This window comes from Gossypium raimondii, chromosome 9 (assembly GCF_025698545.1).
Source record: "Gossypium raimondii isolate GPD5lz chromosome 9, ASM2569854v1, whole genome shotgun sequence".
Lineage (NCBI taxonomy): Eukaryota > Viridiplantae > Streptophyta > Magnoliopsida > Malvales > Malvaceae > Gossypium > Gossypium raimondii.
This window is the reverse complement of record NC_068573.1, coordinates 17,897,634-17,904,118: the sequence shown is the minus strand read 5'-3', so window position 1 is coordinate 17,904,118 and position 6,485 is coordinate 17,897,634. Positions and strand designations below refer to the sequence as shown.

The 6,485-nt window shown below is 33.4% G+C and overlaps 1 non-coding gene across 1 annotated transcript; it reads left to right on the top strand.

Moving 5' to 3' along the window:
* Positions 1-277: 277 nt before the first annotated feature.
* On the top strand, positions 278-384 carry LOC128032865 (small nucleolar RNA R71). The gene has a single exon (XR_008189206.1). It is a non-coding gene; the product is annotated as a small nucleolar RNA R71 (small nucleolar RNA).
* Positions 385-6,485: the final 6,101 nt, after the last annotated feature.

Genomic DNA, 6,485 nt, shown 5'->3' with positions numbered 1-6,485 from the left:
TACTATTAACGATTAACTTTTTTTCATAGAAGAAATAGACAATACCTAAGCTGATAACAAAGTGAGCGTGTCAACTTCATGAACTTTGACTACACGTCTTCCTGAAGATGTTCGATTTGTTGGCCAGTGATAGTAATTACTCGCGATCCTCTCGATGATCTCATAAAACTCATTATAAGACTTAGACAAAATTGCACCATTCGCGGAAGCATCCACCATCAATCTTGTATGTGCATTGAGACCATTATAGAATGTCTCCAACTGGATACAATGAGGAATCCCATGATGAGGACACTTACGAAGTAACTCCTTGAATCGCTCCCAAGCCTCAAACAAAGACTCATCATCCAATTGTTGGAAAGTTGTGATCTCGTTCCTTAACTTAGCATTTTTGATAGGTGGGAACTACTTAACCAAAAATCTCTCTGCTAATTCTTGCCATGTAGATATGGAACTTGGTGGCAATGAATTGAGCCATGCTTATCCTCGATCTCGCAACGAGTACGGAAACAACTTTAACCTCAGTGCGTCTTCAGTCACACCGGCTATCTTGAATGAATTACTCACCTCCATAAACAATCGAAGGTAGAAATGTGGATCTCCCGTGGGCATACCACTAAATTGGCCTACCGTTTGTAGCATTTGAAACATCACTAGTTTCAATTCAAACTAGGTTGCCTCAATATCTGGCCTTCTAATTTTAACTCACTGAAAAGTGGCACATCATATTGTCTGATGCACCGATCCCCATCATCGGCAATGAGGATAGGATTTCGTACAAGATCAGCTTGATTACCTTGGTCTTGATTCTGATTTCCAAGGTCCATCTTGACTTGTTTTTGAGCTATTCGTTCATGTCTTCTTTATCTGAAAGTTCGCTCAATTTCAGGGTCTACGGGGAGTAAATTCATAATTCAATCTATGCTCATAAACACCTGAAAAGAAAATCACAAAAATTAAAAAGAATAAGTTAGTAATGTTAGAAATAAATCAAATTGAAAATAAATAATTTCACGAAAAAAATGACTGTGGCAACAGTTGACAATCCCTGGCAATAGGACCAAAAACTTGTAATGCGTAGGTTTGTGCGAGCGTACACAGTCGTTATAAAGTGATAAGTAATTATCGAGTTAGCGTCTCTATAGGGATTTTATTTGTGCTAAGTCACTTAATTTGTAAAATTATATTAACAATTTGGTAAATAAAAACACAATGTAGTTGAGAAGTAGTGATTAAAATATATTAAACTAAATGCAATGATCCCTAACGCAAATTATCCTAAGTATGCAAACTCTATGAATGAAATAGATTTTAGTAAAATTAAACACAATTTGCAACAATTATAACATAAATAAGCTTGGACAATTACTTTAATTAATCTCAATTTATTATCTACATGCTTAATAACATTCAGAAAAACATTCCATGGCAACTCGATCTTTCATGAGTTTGGACACAACATTAGGTCCTTTCTGAATCCTTTACTTAGTAATTACGCATTTTACTGATCCTTATTTACTAAGGGTTTCTTAACATTCGTGTGAGGTAACAGGGATGTGTTAGGTTTGAAAAAATTTAATCACGCAAATCTAAAAACTATGCAGATAACGGTGCTTGGTCAGAGTTGTTATGCAACCTTCAATTTAATCGGGTTAGGATCTAAATTGAGCATCCACATTTCAATTATGTGTCCATTAGCCGTTGTCTGGTTAGGATCGCTCAACTAATTCAGGTGCATTTCAATCACGTAAGAACGAAATACAGACTTGATTTTAATTAAAAACATGATCGATTGAGGCATAAACATTATAAGCATGAGTCAAATAAATATTATTTAATCAAAACAATCATCCTAGCTGAAATAAAATTAAGCTAACATTGTTGTAAACAAGAACAAAGAACACATAGCAAACATCTTTATATTAAATTAAATAAAAGGAAAATTAAACCCAATTCAGAGTGGCTGTCACCCAAGACTCTGACTGACGAGGCTCATTCGTTCCTTTGCTTTGCTCTTTACTGATGGCTACCCAAGGTGGCCGACCAATGGTTCTTTAAGAGGCTTAATTGCTAAAATCTCTATGAAGAGATGATGCTAGGTGTGGGAATGGAAAAGGCTAAGAGAATTTGGAGAAAAGAGAGAATGATGAATGATGAGTATGTATGAGGAATGATTGAGGGATGCTTGAGGGATGATTAAGGGGTGCTTGAGGGATGATGAATGAAGGAATGAGAGGGTCTTATTTATATGTGAGGAGACGGGGATAGTTTGCTAAAAATAGTGAATGTTAGCCTCTTCAAATCTCCTCAAATTGTGGCCGGCCATGCTTAGTGGCCTTTGACTTGATTTTTTGCTTGATTTTTAAGCAATTTTGGATGCCACAAAACTCAAGAGCTATCAGACCTATCCAGAATAAATCAACAAGTTAGAGGACCAAAGAATAAAATTTATCCAATTTAATTAATTAGTTAAAACCCAAATTATTAATAAAATATTTTAAAATGAATTATTAAATATAATTTTATATTTTATTATTTAATTTAATCATGTATGGCCCACTTTATGTCTTAAAAAGTATAATATATTCAAATTAATATAAAATAAGCCATTTATTGCATGAAAACTCTATAATAAAGCATAAAATCATATTTTAATAATTTCTATGTCCTAATTTCATATTTTCACATATTTCATTAATTTATTAAACAATTACTTAGTTTTAACAACGGATTTAAGTAAAAAGGTGATAAATTACATAGGAAAAATCCTATATATTTTTTCGTTTATAGGAGCCAAAATTTCCTGAATTCTGTTTAGAATTTTTCTCTCCATAGCATCATCTTCTTTAGTCACTATGAAGAGGAAGAGGATGTGGCTAAAGGAAGCTCTACATGTCGCAACACTTGTATGCATTGAAGACTAGTAATAGAGAAATTGAGGAACTGGTGCGAATTAAGGAAAGAACTAGAGCAAGACATCTTAAAAGCTTTAATATAATAATGGATTATGAGTTTTAAGGGTTAAACCCCTTTAGTTTAACCGATAAATGGTTGTCATGCTTAGTTGCTATTAAATGGTGTCTGCGTGTTTATGAAATTTGGAGTAAGGAGGGAGAACTATTTATGAGTTAAATGAAGCTAGGATTGGGTGGATGGTTGGAAAAAGGGAGATTCTATTAGATTTGACCATTCAGTGTTGCTGGGTGCAAACCGTGATGTTCGAAGCTCCAAGCCTTGCAGAGGGGATACTACGGTGTTCAAGCATCAAGGTAGAAATGTAAAAATGGAGGTGTGGGTGGATGGATAGGGAAAATGGAACACTTGGTAGATTCTACAAACCGGTGTTGCTGAGTGCAAACTGTGATGTCCGAAGGGGACATGTCACACCGCAATTTATTTTTGCTTGTTGGTTTCATTAAGCATAAAGGAGTTACTAGTGTAATGGTTAAGTGGTAGTGAAATTGTCCTTAAAACCCAAGTTCCAATCCCTACCCCTGCATTTTTTTAGAATTTTGGAATTTCCCTTGTGTTTAACCCTATTGTCGCTCCTAAGGTTTAAAATGTAGCACCTGATGCCCGAACCATTCATTGAGTCTAGGTATCAAATGCCACAATAACCTGAATTACTTATTAAAAAAATATCTGTCCTGAATTACATTACTTATTCAATTTATATTATCAAATGATAAAAAAACTTTTAAGCTCCATTTTCATCAATAAATTACAAAATTTTTGGGCTATGACTCAAAAACATAAAATGGAAACTAAGACCCTGAGGCAGAGCCTCTTTGAGTGCCCCTCTACACTAATGTAAGCATGTGCATTTTTCCTCGCTCCCAGCAAAGTCTAGCTCGATCCCTGGCGATGTGTGAATCTTTAACTATCCTGCATTTAAGTAGAAAACTTATATGTAACATCCTGAAATAGGCCTAGTCGAAACAGTGGTTTCGGGACCACAAATTTGACAAGGAAAATTTTATTTTTATTCTATTTTTATGGTCTACAATTTCATGGAATGATTTTGTGAAAATTTCATTCAAAAATTTCGACATTTGGGCACTCAATTTAGTCAAAAGGACTAAATTGTAAAAAGTGCAAAACTTGAGTTCTAGAAGCTAGAAGTGTCCAATTGTTATGAAATTTTAAATTGGAGGTCCTTTTTTAATTAGGCCATTGGTTAAATTGTGGAAAAAAATGGACATGAGAAAAGTGAAATAGGATATTTTTAAGTTAGGGGCATTTTAGTAAATTGGTAATTAAATGGATTAAAAGACAAAATAAAAGCCAAATTTCTTGTCCATCTTCTTCATATGGCCGAATATGTCATGGAAGCCATGGATAGGGTTTTTTTCAAGCTTCCAAGCTTCATAGTAAGTCCATCTTTGCCCCATTTTTAATTTTTTTTATGTTTTTGGAGTCCTCGTAGCTCGGTTTAGCTTATTCTACCATTAATTCGTGTTAGAGTTCATATTTGAAAAAATACCCACATGTGAAATGTGTTTATTTTGATGTTTAATGGTAGAATATGAAGCTTGAGATTATGTTAAACAACTTTTGCTAGGTGATTTTAAGTGAAAACGAGTAAAACGACATAATCGGTAAAAATACCTAATGTTCATAAGTAAATATTAGAGTGGGAATTTGATGTTTCCATAGAAGAAAAAGATGTTCAGCATGTCATAAAATATAAGAACAAGGGATGAAGTTTAATTTCTGAGCTTTGGGGCAAAAGTGTAAATATACAAAAGTTTAGGGGCAAATCGTAATTTTGTGAAAGTTCGAGTTAAGGACTATTTTGATGAATGTGAGTATTAAATAAGCTAAATTTGCTATCAAGAAGAACGAAATCCAGAGTTAGACCGGGGAATGAAAAAGGTTGAGGACTAAGTTGCTAGATTTGATCGTATTTTGTACCGAGGTAAGTTTACGGTAAATAAATGCAATATTTCAATAATTATTATTAACGTTGTTAGTTTCCAACAATTATGTACTTATTTTATGAAATTATTTAATGTTGACTCAAGTGTGAGATGATAGAGAATAAGTGTTAAAAAGTCTCGTTGAAACATTTGGAATGTATCAGATACAAATGTCACGACATTAAGGGAATGAGATCCCATGTAAGATCATGTCTGGGACATGGAATTGGCATTATTGAGGTTATGAGAGGTCCCATGCAAGACCATGTCTGGGACATGACATTGCTATCGAGATGAGAGGTCCCCCGTAAGACCATGTCTGGGACATGGCATGGGCACTGATATGAGAACTCTCGTGTAAGACCATATCTAGGATATGACATTGATAGTATAGGAAACATCCTATGTAAGAGCATGTCTGGGACATGGCTTTGGCATGTTATTATCGTATAGGAGACCCGGGTATCCTTAGTGTTCCAAGTGGTTCAACGGGATAGTAAACAGACTATGTTACATGAAAGTTCAGGTAAAAGTATAATAAATAGATTCAGGTGAGTTATAAAGGTTAAGAATACTTCAGTTATCAGTTGAGAAAGAAATTTCAACAAGGGAGGAGAAGTTATAATCATGAGTTATTTAAGTAAGCAAGTAAGTAAACAAGTAAGAGAGTAAGTGAAGAAGAAGCAAAGACCATGATACTTGATGATGATTTATGAGTGTAATTATTTATGATAAATGTTGTTATTTATTTGCTTGTAAACTTACTAAGCTTTATGCTTATTCCCGTTATTTTCCTCTTTTTTTTATAGTATCGCCAAGCTAATTTGGGGATTGTAAGGACGTCGGAGATCGTTTCACACACTATCAACAGTTCATCTCGGTATTTTATGATTCGAACAATTAAGTTATGGCATGTATAGGGACTTAGTCCTTTTGTGTGCGTGTCCTTATGATATGGCTAATGAATAGCATGGAAATACTTGATAATAATTAGCTATTGAAATGGCTATTTAAGAACATGTTTTGATGTTATGTATGCCTAAATGATAGTTAATACAAAGAAATTATAAAAGAGTAAAAATTTGCAATGGAACAGTTTTTGGATATCAACATTGACGTGATTTTGAAAAATCACCAAATATAGTATAAATGAAATTAGAAAGTGAATAAGATATAGAATTAAATCTTATCAAGTCTATTTTCACATGAAAAAATGGTGTAGGCAAAGAAATTTTATATTTTAGATATTTGAATTTTAGTGGGACAGGTCGAATGGTTTTGAAATCCTCTATTCTCAAATTAGAAAATCATTAAAATTGTATAGAAATAATTATGAGTTCTAATTTATATTTTCAAAAGGAATAAACAAGAATATTATCCAAATTCTTTACAATGAGATAATTGATTTTTTGTGAAGAGGGGTTAGAACTGTCGAAGTAGTGAAACATGGGAGAATTTAACGAATAAACTGTACTATTTGGCTAAAACAAAAATTTTGGAAAGTTTAGGTAAGAAGGTATATGATTCTAGTTTTAGGGAAAATTTATGGATCTAAATTTCGAGTTT